We start from the raw sequence: 14890 nt of genomic DNA on the forward strand, positions 1-14890 counted from the left end.
GGATGGATGGATAGAAAGACACCTGTTTATTGTTCAGAAGAGAAAAACGTTCTTTAAATGTTTTTTACAAACATATGTAAAAGATGGGTTGATCCATCCATTGTCTTGACGAGGTAACATTTTAACAGTAAAAGAATCCCCCCTTTATGAAAAAAAAGTGTGTGCCACAATTTTCTTGGGAATATAAATGTAGAAAACTATAAGAAATTAATTGAGAAGCTTCTTTCTTTCTACTTAGCACTTGGGCAACTTGCATTTAAAATCCATTTTCTTCACTCTTATTTAGATTTATTCACTGACAACATGGAAGTGGCCTCTTATCAACATGGGTAGACGTTTCACCAGGACATCACTCAGATGGAGAGACATTATAGGGGTAAGATGAGTGAGTCTATGTTAGCAGACATCTCTTGGGCATTCCTCTGTGAATCATTTTCAGAGTTTTATAGGAGGAATAAAGTACAAAGTGACTACTTATTGTGAGTAATAAATATATTTGAAACAATTATATCTGTAATTTGTAATTAAAGTTTTCATATGTAATTTTAAAAATATACATTTTTTCTCTAAAATTGTTTTTTTTTACATCTTTGTCTCTTAAAAACTACAAGCGATACAGCATTTCTTCAACCCGATTTTGATTCATCACCTTCAAGTCTATAAAGAATGCCTAAAAGATTTGATGGGAGCAAAAAATCTATATATTGTTGCAATGATGTGTTGTTTAACATCTTACCTTGCTTGAGATTTAGTAAACAATGTAGCTATTGGGTTTCTTTCAGGAAAGTAAAAAATCTCCATAAATTCCTGCAAAAACTTCTGTAAATTAGCACAGCTAGGATTTTCTACATGTAATATTGTCAGGCTTTCCCAATAGCAAATGACAACATGAAAGCAACCTTAGATTCATCTGTAGCATTAAGTGCTGGGTTTTAAATCAATTATTATGTGACACTGACTTAAAACCACCCTGCAACTATTCAGTTCTCCCAAGTAATGCTTTGGGTAGGCAATCTGTACTTCTTTGAATATTTCATTGGCACGAGGCACCCTCCGGACTGTTATTAATGTCCAAATTCAACTAGTAATTGCTGCACAGTTGTAGTTAATTCATTTACTTGAATCTGCAGGCTTCCCACGGTTGCCTGCAGTTCTAAAATGTCCTTGGAAAGCTTTCTAACCTTCAAGGCACCCTTTTAAAATGATCCACGCTTTTGTGAACAGTATGAGCACCTTTCCATGTAATAAGACCACAACACTAGTTTTTGGTTTCTGATGTGGCAGTGATTGGACACAATTAAATGTAGTTTGTAGTCAGAACAAGAGATGGTGAAACAATCAAGTTAACGTCTGTTACAAGGATCAAACCAAAACTTGTAGCCATGAATGCTTTGTAAATCTATAATAATTTCCAATAAAAAATTCTCTTTTTAATTGTTTTTGAAGAGTATTTTCTTAATTTTAAGGTAAAGAACATGGTTTTACTGTCCCTTGGTTCTCAAATAACCCTACAACTGCAACAGCTAATGCACGTACAGACAAATGTTACAAGAAATTCACATCATGGGAAAAGAAACATGACATGAAACATGTCATGACATCATTGAGATGATGATAACAATCAGATAGAAACAATAAGTAAACCAGTTTTTTAATGAATGGAAAAAAGTCCACAGAAAACATCAAAGAATTTAACTCACTAAGGATAGTGGCATCCATTTCTCAACACTTGTTCAAGAGTGTCTCTATCTATCTATCTATCTATCTATCTATCTATCTATCTATCTATCTATCTATCTATCTATCTATCTATCTGTCTGTTATAGTCTCTTTTTCTATCTACTGTATTTCTCTCTATATCTATTTCTGTCTATTTTTCTATCTATTTTTATTCTGTTTACAGTGTATTTGTCATACTCCACTACCAGTCTCCTTATTTAATTAATTTCAATCCGTCTGTTTTTCTTAGCAGGCAGCATGAGCATTACTAAGTAAAAAGCCATTTGCTTTGCATACAAAAGCCTTTCACAATATCAGTAGGGTTCAATTTAAAACAAAAGGTCTTTAGTTCTAGCTACAAACAGTTATTACTGTAGACCTACAGGAGAGTTTTAACTGAATACTCTAAGATGTTTAATAAAAATACAACAGCAGCCACACTTGACTATAGTTCTGCATAGACACAAAATGATAAAGAATACACTTAAAATGTGTTTTTTTTTCTACGATGAATTCCTTATCTTTTCTCCTCACAAATATTGTCTGATTTTGTATCTAGCATGATATGGATGAGTAGATTTAATTGGGACTTGTCCCCTGACAGCTTGAAACTATTATGTCATATATCTCACACCACTAAATAAACGTGTCTGTGTCACCGGGAGCTGACGAATGTTACATGTGCACTCTGGCTGGACTGCAAAGCAGTCACAGTCACATGGATCACTCTCTCTTGTGGGAGTCCTCACAGTACAACAGCTGAGCTCTTTTCAGAGTAGAGACCCTTTAGAAACCTACAGAGAAAAGAACATCTGATGCAGCATGGCTACTTAACCAAGGCAACATTCTAGGAGAAGAAAAAACAGAGTTCCATGATTAACAACAACCTCTATCCCAAACTCCCCCTCGCATCCACACACCAGGCATGCCTTTATTAGTTTGGTGTTCATTGGAAGTTTCTAAATCATGACAAATAACTGTCAAACACCCCACAAATTCCCTCTCAATCTAGCATTATGCACGTTGAGATGCACACTAAAGCAATACTGTCATACATCACTGCCAACTCTAACCTCGGTGGAGTTCTTTTCCCTTTACATGGAGTCTTGTGATTGGCTCTGATGCACACTTGAGATGAGAAATCACCAGGATATAAAGGTGCTAGCTGTAAAAGTGTAAATAATTGCCTCTGGGTTCTGGATATATACATTTGTATTCATTAAGTCTGATGTTATCTTGATTCTCAGTGAGCTTTGTTACAATTTTATCCTTATGGCTGCCGGGAAGCATGATATTGTGCACAGGGTTGGCACCTGTGATGGACTGGCACCAGTATCTTACTGAGGCAGAGATATTGCCTTGTATCTATCTACTCCTGTCATGATTGGCTTTTAAATTGTCATGGACAAGGAAACAGAAGATCACACATGCTTAACTTGCCATAGGAAAGAAAGGCAAGAAGAAAAATGTTTTCAACTCAAGTACACTAAAACTGTAAACCTATTGAATTTTTTTTCCGCCTTGGAAGTCTAACATGTTTTTCACCTCTATTCTATGACCCCACTGTTTACTGCTGTTATCTTCATTCAGCATACTGCCTCATCTTGTATAACTGTAAAGAGTTTCAATTTGAAATGCATCTTAGCACGAATTGCTTTTTATATCATAACTGAAGAGTGAGTTAGAGACGACAACCAGCTATTCAGCAATGACGGTAAGCAAGTGGCCTTATGGATATAAAGCATGTTTTGAATTTCTCAATCTCAGACTTGAAATTCCTCCTTCCTTACCTGTAGAATCAATTCTTCAAATATGCAAAAAAAGCATCTCGGCATTCTCTAAAGTGGAGTTGTATGTGTCCATGACCACAGCTATCGCTTACTGACTAGACAAGAAAAGAGCTGCTGATAACTGGGAACACCTGATGCACAGAAAAGACAAACCTCGAAGAGAACGACAACCCATTGCAGCAGTTGTAGCGGTTTAATTTAGAGAGCAGTTAGCTTCAAAATATGTTTTTCAACTGTGAGGGAATACTCACATACCTAAGGGGAGAACGTGCAAACTTCACATATGAAGCTACCATCTGTTACACACGTGTACAGGGGACATCTTAAGGGTTCCTCACTTTCTGACAATTCACCCTGGACAAAGAAGGCGTGCTGTCATTGACCACCAGTTCGTTTTTATTCATTGTTCAGATGTTGATTCTCGGGAGGACCAGTGACCCTGTTCCACTTCATCCCAGTTGTTCCACCCTTTTCAGTCTTGATGAAAGAGAAACAGCAAGACAGCCTGAACTCAGTGTTCAGACTGCAACCAGCCCTGAAGGAAGTCAGAGCATTCTCAACACCCTGAAGGAATATTTTGTTTTCTACCCTCATATGCTCATTTCCTTTGTCCATTTCCCAGTATGAAATGGGGTTTCTTGCAGCCCCAACCCTTTTTTGTTATAATTTTCTTCTTTTTTGAATCCTCTACACCTGACATAAACCAAAATATTTTGAAATGAAACTCTTTGCCAGTTTACTAAATAAAGATTGTGTGAAAAAAGCTAAAAAAAGAAAAGAAGGGCGCTGTACTAGTATTTGCTATTTGAGGCCTAACTGAAACACATGTCCAGGTTCTGTGTACTTCTACACATCAGTATACTGCTGCTGGATTATGTGAATTTCCCCTTGGAATTAATAAAGTATCTGTATCTATCTACTGATTCCACGTAATCTAATTAGAGCCTCTCGCAACAGAACTGGGTACAATAGGATCTAATATAGAAGTGAATGGTGCAACCGCTGAAATAGGCCATATTTAGTGCTTTATTTTCTTAAACTTTAAAATACTAATTTAATAGATCTATATATCTGAAGATACTGAGAACCACACATATATAGAATAAATAACTAAGTTGTATGGTAGACAGAAGGAATTTAGGAATGTTCAAGACACTGTATTACTTTGGAGAAATTAGGTGATGTGATAGATGGCCATTACCTGGCTGGGACACTGGCTGGGTGGAAGGACCGAGGGAGAGACCATATTGGAGTCACTGTATTCCTCAAGACACTTAGAGGGCAGCCCAACACCCCGGGTTGCTACAGTACCAGAAATCCCCTCAGGGCTTGTCAGGAATTGTATTTTGGAGCAGTCCTGTTGGGCTTTGTAGGTGCCATCATGGGGTGCTGCAGGTGCAGCAGAGTCATTGGAAGGAACCACTTACGTCACACTTGGAAGTGCAGCCAGAAAAAGGGCGATAAACACCTGGAACACTTCCAGGTGCACTATAAAAGAAGCTGCCTCAACACCAGTCAGGGAGCCAGAGTCGGAAGGTGGAGGACAAAGTGGAGTGGAGGCAACAGAGAAAGACAGCGAAAGAGGCAAGAACTGTGTTATATACTTAGTGCTTTGTACTGTGCTGTATAGTGGGGAGCAAAAGAAAAACTCTTCTTTCTCTGTTTAAATAGAGGTGTGCTATTGGGAAAGACTTGTGTCTCAGCCTGTCTGTGTTGGGATTTGGGGAACAGTATGCCCCCTGGTGGTCCAAAGTGAATAGGATTGGCATGCTTGTTGGGCTGAGTGGCCTGTTCTCATCAAAATTGTACTAATGTACTAATAAGTTCTAATGAAATGTAATAGTAATAGAAATTCAGAGCTGTGCTTCATGCTGCTTTTAATGATTTTCTTCAGTTTTCAGTTCATTCAGGTTTGTATGTCTGTTTTTCAGTTTTTATTGGCATCCAGAATATTAGCATTAAAACAAAAATATAACATACATAAGAATGAAAAAAAACACAATTATGTAAAAAGGGTGGTTGTCAAATGATTACACAATTTAAAGAATAAAGAAGAGAATACAAGATCTTTCTAAAATAAAATTTCTGAAAACTATTAATACAATACAATTAAAAAGATATAGGTACTGTATACTGACAAAAGCAGCGTGAAAAAAAATAGTGCATTGGCAACACACTCTGCTCTTTTCATCTCAAGTGCAGTTGCAGTGAGCTTCTTTGAGCTCAAAGAAGGGGAACAAAGTTGTATACTAACAGACCACCTTGTGAGCAAGTTTAACAGACTTAGCATGGAGGTTGGTTTTGTACACAGATAGTTAGGGACATAAAAAAGCACAAAGTATAGTATGTTATTGATTCACATGTATTTAACTCAAAGCCACAGAAAAAGGAAAGAAATGGATGGAAATATTTATATTGTGCATTATAAGAAATATAAAATTACAGATCAGTATTGTTTAAACAATAACCTTTGGTAAAAAGACGTGGACCTGTTGTTCCTAATTAAGAAACTTCTTGACCTTTGCTTCAGAATGAGCACAGTAAAAGATGCTGCCACTTTCCTCCACACTGTATTCCTTCAAAGTGTCTTTGCAGGTGTCCTCCAGATATCACATGAGATCTCTCACAATATGTATTATATAGAGCTTGTTCTCTACTAAAAATCTAAAAATCATGCTGGATATCTATACTGATATGGACTGGGTAATGAAAGGATGCCACATTGTTTGATGGAAATTAAAATTATTAACCTACAGAGCGTTGAATTCAAAGATACCCTGAAAATCAAATTGAAAAAATGATGTTGCAAGCTAGTCCATTCGGCCAAAATTTCATTACAGCAACTCAGAATCGTACTCAGTAGTTTGTATGGCCCCCACGTGCTTGTATGCATGCCTGACAACGGTGGTGTCCTGGGGGATCTCCTCCCAGCTCTGGACCAGGGTATCACTGAGCTCCTGGATATTATCAGGTGCAACCTGGCGGCTTTGGATGGACTGAAACATAATGTCCCAGAGGTGTTCTATTGGATTTAGGTTAGGTGACCATTGTGCAGGTCATGCACCAGGAGGAACCCAGGAACTACTCAGCCAGCATAAAATCTGACAATGGGTCCAACGATTTCATCCTGATACCTAATGGCAGTCAAGGCGCCATTGTCTAGCCTGCAGAGGTCTGTGCGTCCTTTCATGGATATGCCTCCCCAGACCATCCCTGACCCACCACCACTGATCATGAACGATTTTACAGGCAGCATAATGTCCTCCATGGCTTCTCCAGGCCCTTTCAAGTTTGTCACATATGCTCAGGATGAACCTGCTCTCATATGTGAAAAGCACAGGGTGCCAGTGGTGGACCTGCCAATTCTGGTATTTTATGTCAAATGTCAATCGAGCTACACAGTGCCGGGTAGTGAGCACAGGGCCCACTAGAGGATGTCGGGCTCTCAGGCCACCATCATAAGGTCTGTTTCTGATTGTTTGGTCAGAGAGATGTACATCAGTGGCCTGCAGGAGGTCATTTTGTAGGACTCTGGCAGTGCTCATCCTGTTCTTCCTGGCCCAAAGGAGCAGATAACTTTCCTGCTGATGGGTTAAGGACCTTCTACGGCCCTGTCCATCTCTCTTAGAGTAACTGCCTGTCTCCCGGAATCTCCTCCATGCATGGCCTTGAGACTGTGCTCGGAGACACAGCAAACCTTCTGGCATTGAATATATTGATGTGCCATCCTGAAGAAGTTTGACTACTTGTGCAACCTCTTGTGGGTTCAGGTATTGTATACAATACAATACAAATTATTTTTGTATAGCCCAAAATCACACAAGAAGTGCCGCAATGGGCTTTAACAGTCCCTGCCTCTTGATAGCCCCCCAGCCTTGATTCTCTAAGGAGACAAGGAAAAACTCCCAAAAAAAAACTCTTGTAGGGAAAAAATGGAAGAAACCTTGGAAAAGGCAGTTCAAAAAGAGACCCCTTTCCAGGTAGGTTGGGCGTGCAGTGGGTGTCAAAAAGAAGGGAGTCAATACAATACATTACACAGAACAGAACAAAGCAAATCCTCAATACAGTATAAAAAATGAAAAATGTACAAGTATGGAGCAGAATTTAACAGTAGATGATATCCCATAATATGATTTGGCCTCATGCTACCAGTAGTGACACTGACCATAGCCAAATGCAAAACTAGAGACAAAATTGTCAGAAAAGATGAGGAGGGAAAAATATCAGTGGCCTCCACCTGTTAAACCATTGCTGTTTTGGGGGTCATCTTGTTGTTACTCCTATAGTGCACCTGCTGTTAATTTCATTAACACTAAAGCAGCTGAAACTGATTGACAACCCCCTCTGCTACTTAACTGACCAGAAAACTATGCCAGAAGTTTCATTGACTTGATGCTATATTCTGATTAAAAATTGTTCCTTTAAGTTTTTGAGCAGTATATTTACACTCTATTAGCATCACATATAAAAATAAAACAAGTGAGTGTGTGGACCCCCTCAGAGATTTAAGCAATACAGACGGCAATATAATGTACAAGTTACCATGCAAATGTGTTGCATGGAAGAGCACGAGGTACTGCTGAAGCATTAATTGTTTTCATTATTTTTTTCTCACACTAGGGGGCTTTGCCCCCTGCTCGCTTCGCTTGCCAACCCCCCTTCTTTTTCGGATACACACTTTTAAGATTTTGTTTTTCTTTGAATTATTGCTATTTAATAAGTTTCACTTTCATTTCAGAACTTCTGTAAAAACAATATTTGGAATATTTGCTGAATCTTTTTAATGAGGTCAGTGAGATTTGTGTTTAATGACTTCATACCATAATTCAGGATAGGTTTCTCTGTTTGGAATTTCAGCACAGACAAAATGATCTACATCATCAGCAGTTAACAATTTTTTTTGCAAAGTAACCAATAAATGCATGTGAGGTAAACTCCAGTTTTCATTATCTCTAACCTGCTCTGCATGTGTTTGGCCCCCTTGTTTTTTAACCTCTTTATGACGTTTTACTTTGTTTTCTACTCTGCCTTTTATTTCTCACCTCACTTTATCCTGCTTTTGTTTTCAATGACACCTGGTCTGTGGTGATTATTTTCCCTTTTTCGAGTAATAATGTCCATTTGTTTGCGCTTCTGCGATCTTTACTTTCTTTTTTTATACTTTCTAATTTTCCTGCTTTCATATTCTTTAACTTTCTCCACGTGTGTATTGCACCAATGTTTTTTTTTTTGAGCCTTTCGAATTCCACTGCTTTCATAATCTCTAACCTGCTCTGCATGTGTATAGCACCAACGTCCCAATTGGACGTGCTTTTTTTTCAATTCATGGCTGATAATTATTTTCCTTATTTTCTGAATTTGCACCTAGATTATTCATTTTCTTTTTTTTCTCTCCAACACTTTTGAGTCTTTTTTCTCCACGCTGCTTTCTTCTTCTCTTAGTCGTCTACGTTTCATTTATAACGTATTGTCTTTATATGCACTGAGAGCCCTGAATCTGTGTGTGCTCAAAGCCAAAACACGACTTAGTGTGTTGCTGCCCGTACTCTTATTTGGTTGTGAGTAGGGCGTGTCTTGCAAGAATCTCATGTTCTACATCCTTGCGAGACGCTCCGTGGCCAATATCTTTAGTCTTTCGGGTCTTTTAAGTGTCTTCCGTGATCTTAACGTAAAGATCATGTCTTGTCGCCCAACTGTTTCATACCTGGATTTTTTTTTCTAATAGAGAGATATGCCAAGGCCCTTGTTAACCAGGCCTCCAAGGTGTGCACCCAGGTCACCCTGACAGTGGAACCGCCAATGAGTTCCTGAGAAACAATTATACCTCAGATATGTTTCTACTAACATGTACCTCTTGTCGTCATCACTTTTTTAAATGGATTTATGGCCTTTATCTTATACTTAAGGTCAGTCAGTCAGTCATTATCCAACCTGCTATATCCTAACACAGGGTCATGGGGGTCTGCTGGAGCCAATCCCAGCCAACACAGGATGCAAGACAGGAACAAATCCCAGGCAGGGCGCCAGCTCACTGCACGACACACAATTTAAGATCACCAGAGCACCTAACCAGCATGTCTTTGGACTGTGGGAGGAAACCAGAGCACCCGGAGGAAACCCACACAGACACGGGGAGAACATATACTTAAAGTGAATAATTATTATTTATAATAAAGGCATCCAATCCAATGTAGCTTAATGACTGCAATTATTTTTTAATACGTTTACACAAGGACGTACTATTTCCTTGTGTTCTGTCCCAATAAATCGTGACGAATATGAATCAACATGTCATTAATTGAGAGAGTGCAAGACATTCATTTCTGGCATGCAGCCATGAACTGGCACTCAGACGACTAACTGAGCAAACCAAGGAGAAACCCAAGATCAGAGCATAGTCTAGTTTCAGAATATTTAAACATTGTACTGATCTAGTTCTGCTGCTCCTTGAAAAAGTACTTAGAACCCATTGTTGAGTGCAATCTTCTATTTGAGATTAGTCTTCACATTACTGTATGTCACGCATGTGTACATGGGAGACAGCTTACGGGCTCTAGTAAGTGTAATTACCTGTCATGCCAGGTGTTACCACTGTAATCTGATCCTTTCTCTCTTTCTTCCTCTGCAGATCGGAAGACAGACGACCCTACCATCACTGATGTCATCTCAGGTGTCCGTCATCCTGGACCCACCATTTCCTACTATGTTCCTTGATAAACCAGCAAACCAGTTACCCGTTTCTGTTCTATTTGGACTTGTGTCTGTAAAGACATCACTGCAACTAATTGCAAATTTATTCTTCTCAAACTGTCAAATTATATGGGGTTACCAAGGTGATACCTCAAATCTTTATCTGTGTTCTTTGTGTCATTTTAGCAGGTTAATCAGGCACAGAGCAACCCTGTGTCATGATTCAAATGAAGCATGTCTAAACAAAACCATAAACAAGGGTGTGTCATTGTTTGTAATCTGTACATTTTTTGTAATATGTTTCTTTGGAATTTTTTTAATAATTGTCTTCATACTCTCAGTAGTGGCATATCTGCACGTAACTAAAGAAGTGACACTATGAGAGCAATGGTTAAAATGGTTACAGCACGAAATAGTACTGCTTACATAAATTAGCCAAATTCAAGACATTTTTCAGTCTTTTAGTAGAAATGGATGAGGTTTAATGTATTTGAAACAGGAAAAAACACAAACAAAAAAAAAGCTTTCACCTGTAAAAACATCAAAAAAGAGTAGCTACATGGAATATGAATGAATATAACAGAGATAAAGGAACTTCTACAATTACAAATGTACAATTAAAAAAGCAAGATTTGAGTACATTTAGCCAACAGTGTTCAAGGAAGCCAGTAATTATCTATAGAAACCTTTACTATGTAATTCTCCAAAAATCATTGAACTCAGACTAACGGTTGGAAAGTAACAAATCGATTCACTTGAAATAACTTAGGTTGGTGTGTGCAGAAGGAAAATGAATGGAGTCAATTGTTGAAAATAACAAGCATTGAACAACACATATAAAGGACTGTTGTATGGTTAGGCTAATACTATTTTTAATTTATAGAAATGCGCCTGATAAAAATGTAACAAATTGCTAAGGTTTGTAGATGATATTAAACTTGCAAAATGGCAGATACTCAACAGTGATTACAAATGGACCTGAACAAAATTCAGATTTAGGTTTGTATGTAGCAGCAGCAGCAGCAGGTGACAATAGATGTACATACATATATACTACACATAAAAACTTGTTTAATGCAAATAAATCTAACTTTTTTAAGAAGGAAGTAAAAAATAGATATAATTAGCCCACAGCAGGTCTCATTGTTTGAAAAGGATTGGAATCATAGTAGACTCATCATTTATCAACCCCAGCTAGTGCAGAAATGCAATCGAGAAGGTTTAGATGATTCTGGCCTTAATTTCACCTTGTGTTGAATGGCCTGTTCTCATTAAAGATTTCTGTGTTTTTATTAATGAAATCATTCTTTTTGGTTGTTCCACTTAGAAAACACTGTAGTAAAACAGATTTTGATTCCAAAAAATATGAAAATTAAAGCAGGCACATGCCTTAAAAACACCTTCTCCGACAAAGCAAATTATTCAACATATGGTCTGGAAAACTAGAGAAATTCAAAGTTTTGTGAGACACTGTATTAGAGTGCTCACCATTTTTTATTGAGTGGAAAATGACCAGGGGCCTCATGTATAAATACACACAGAAATGTTGCGTAAGAAATTTTCCACGTTCAAATCGCGATGTATAAAACCTACACTTGGCGTAAAGCCACGCACTTTTCCATGGTACCTCATACCTTGTCGTACGCAAGTTCTCCGCTCGGTTTTGCAGACTGGTGGCACCCAGCGTCACAGCAGTGCTACTGTTCCTGTGTGGTTACACCTTATTTTCCTGACGTGGCTTTATAAATACACTGAAACTAACGGCATATTGTTTATTAATGTGACGCATCTGATTGTAATTAACTTGTAACAATATAATTGTCCAGGGAACAGCCATAGTATTCCAAATACCATAACTGCTTTAGCGTTGTTACTCTCACTTCTCCTTCTTCTTCTTTCAGCTCCTCCCGTTAGGAGTTGCCACAGCGGATCATCTTTTTCCATAGTACTCTCACTGCACCACTCGGAGTATTTATATCACTGTATCTGAGTGTGAATCACAGCAGCAGCTGATCGGAAAGAGAATTATTGGTATACAGCTTCTAGAACACGCTGTCTCAGCCACTGCAAAACATTTTAAAGCCTTTCCTGTACAGACCTCGCGGTTCAGAAACAGTTTCATCCCAAGAACTTTAAATGCACTCAATCAATTGCTCCTTGTAGAACTGTTTGTACTTATAAGTACAATCACCCCAACTGTAAACTTGCACTATAGTTATAATATCGCACAACCTGAGCCACTTTATAAAGCGCGTATTTACATATGATGACGATATCATTTTTAAGGTGAAATACAGCAAAATATGTTTATTAAATTATACAGATAAAACTAACTTCATTTAAATAATCTATATTCTTCACTGGGAGTGTCGTGAAGGATAGAATAATTAAACATGTACTACGAAGATATTTCAATGTTCCTTAAACGTTTTGAAGAATCGGCGCTAAGCTTACAGATGGCTTAACTTCTATTACAGAGCTGATTGTGTGGCGATTGGTTACTTGGGGAAAGAAAAGCAAGGACTGCAGTGGCGGCTACGCCAATATATACTGAATATAAAACAGAAAGAGAAAATAACAACACAGCTAAAAACGCAGCGATAAATTTCGGCAAAAGTTAAATGCTTGTGTCATGAGCACGAGGCGGCTATGCAGTGTCTGCAACGGACGTGGCCATCCACCGTGCATAAGCTACCTTACTGACATTGGCGGGCTAAGGAGCCACCGATTCTTCCTCTGCCCAGTGCCACCACAAGCCTAGAGCCGCCCCTGAGTACTGCTGCAATAAATTATTTCATCGAAGTGAAACACATGTTTAATAACGTGCTTTAACTCCTATCATCATAAAAATTATATCTCAGTATTTTAGTTATTCAGAGAGCTGTAATATCACGAATGTAATGGATTCTGTGTCCAGTTGGAGGAAGAGAGCTAGTTTAAGAAGCAAGTAGTGATTCACACACATAGGCAGATAGAAGATCAAATACAAAACAAAGCATTTAACGTGCTACTTTAATTACGATGTGATTTGAGAAACTGGTTAATTAAATGATTTTAAGATGAAGTTTATGATGTTCTACTTTAATGACAAAATAAACTACGTGATTAAAGTGGAAATGTCGAGATTGAAGTTGACATTTCGTGCTTTTTCCCCACCGTGTGCCTTTTTTCTCTGTACCCTAATAAGCTTTCATATGACACTCAGACAGTGGGCTACAACTCGCCTTTTCACGGCGACTTTGATATGTGACTTCTTTTTTATTTCCGGCACTGTGCGATTTTGTGAACGTGAGCTTTCAAGTTTCTCCAACACGCTATGTCACTCGATCAACTTCCTTTTGTTGATTATACCACGGTTTATTTGAACAAATAGTATGTTTTTCCTTTGCCTCCACTTGGTATTTGCTGAAATTCTTATATTTTCCCCCGTGCTTTTCCCATTGTCTTTTCACAGAATGCTGAGCTTAAGGGCGATTTATATTGATTTGCATATTCAAAGAGGTGTAATTCTGGGTGGCGTTACATGAATCGCGTGCACGAGCGTTAGTTTTCACGCTGATTGGGATTTAGGTAGCGGAAGAGCGTGGAAGTTGGAGTACGCACAGATTCCTGCATCTGGATTTTTCTGTGCGTAAGCACATTTCGGCTTTTGTGCTTATGTCATGTTATAGTGCGAGTTCTACGCACGGTGTTATACATGAGGCCCCAGGCTTGTAATATAGGACAAGCAGGGAATTGTAACCTAAGCAGAAAATACTAGCAAACTGCTAAATCAAAAGTCAAAATCAAGAAAAATTACACTAACCATTAAAAAAATGACAAGAAAGATGCAGTAAGTTTTTTTTTTAGCATTTCTCCAAAAGCTTTGATACTGAATTGTAGGAATCACCATCCTTCATAGAGAAATGGACATGATATCATGACAATGCAAAATTTTTGTCACACATTTGGCAATGGTCCTGGAAACCTTAAACAAGATGTCAGCACTTATGAAATCAAAAGACAAAATGGTGATGTGAAGATGTCACCATCATAATGATATAATCAGGTAACATTTGGAAAAAATAGGTAATAAAATAAATGGTAAAATACAAGAAAAATTCAATAATCATGCCATAATCACAACAGGAACCCTGCATCACTTCATAAAGACTGCCCTGGAAACTGCTGCAAGAAGTACAGTACGTGCTGTTTGTGGCAGCAGTTTAACACTATTCAACTGAAACTCAGGAAATGGGTTCTGTGCTCATAGGTGCATAAATGAACCACAGTTAATTTATTTGGCTTTGTTTTTTGAACGGAATTTTTTTTTAGGCTTTGTTTTTGAAAAGGTTTTATCATTATTTATTATCATCTGACCATCATTTGGTATGTGCAACTGTGTGATTTCTAGGCATGTACTGCACATATCAAGTGATCCATGATAGCATAGTAGCTATAATATGCAGTATAAGATGGTAGCTTGAACAGTGTTAACACATTAAAACAAAATTTGTATTTTGACTCATATTTCAAAAACAAAACTATAATTTATGAAGCTTATTTGGTTTAGGAGTCCCATATTGATTTTTAACTTTATCTTTTTAGTTAGTGTTTTGGTTTTGATGAACGACTGTTTGCCTAAATGTATATCTGACCCTAACATGTTTACTGACTATTCTTTCACTTTTACCTCTTGTAGTGTGCGGCCA

General features: G+C 37.9%; 1 protein-coding gene across 6 annotated transcripts in view; it reads right to left on the reverse strand.

The window, feature by feature from the left end:
• Positions 1 to 14890, reverse strand: part of LOC120532652 (inactive N-acetylated-alpha-linked acidic dipeptidase-like protein 2) — a 2009486-nt gene that overhangs the window by 1340323 nt on the left and 654273 nt on the right. The window lies entirely within an intron of this gene.

The sequence above is a fragment of the Polypterus senegalus genome, chromosome 1 (assembly GCF_016835505.1).
Source record: "Polypterus senegalus isolate Bchr_013 chromosome 1, ASM1683550v1, whole genome shotgun sequence".
NCBI lineage: Eukaryota > Metazoa > Chordata > Cladistia > Polypteriformes > Polypteridae > Polypterus > Polypterus senegalus.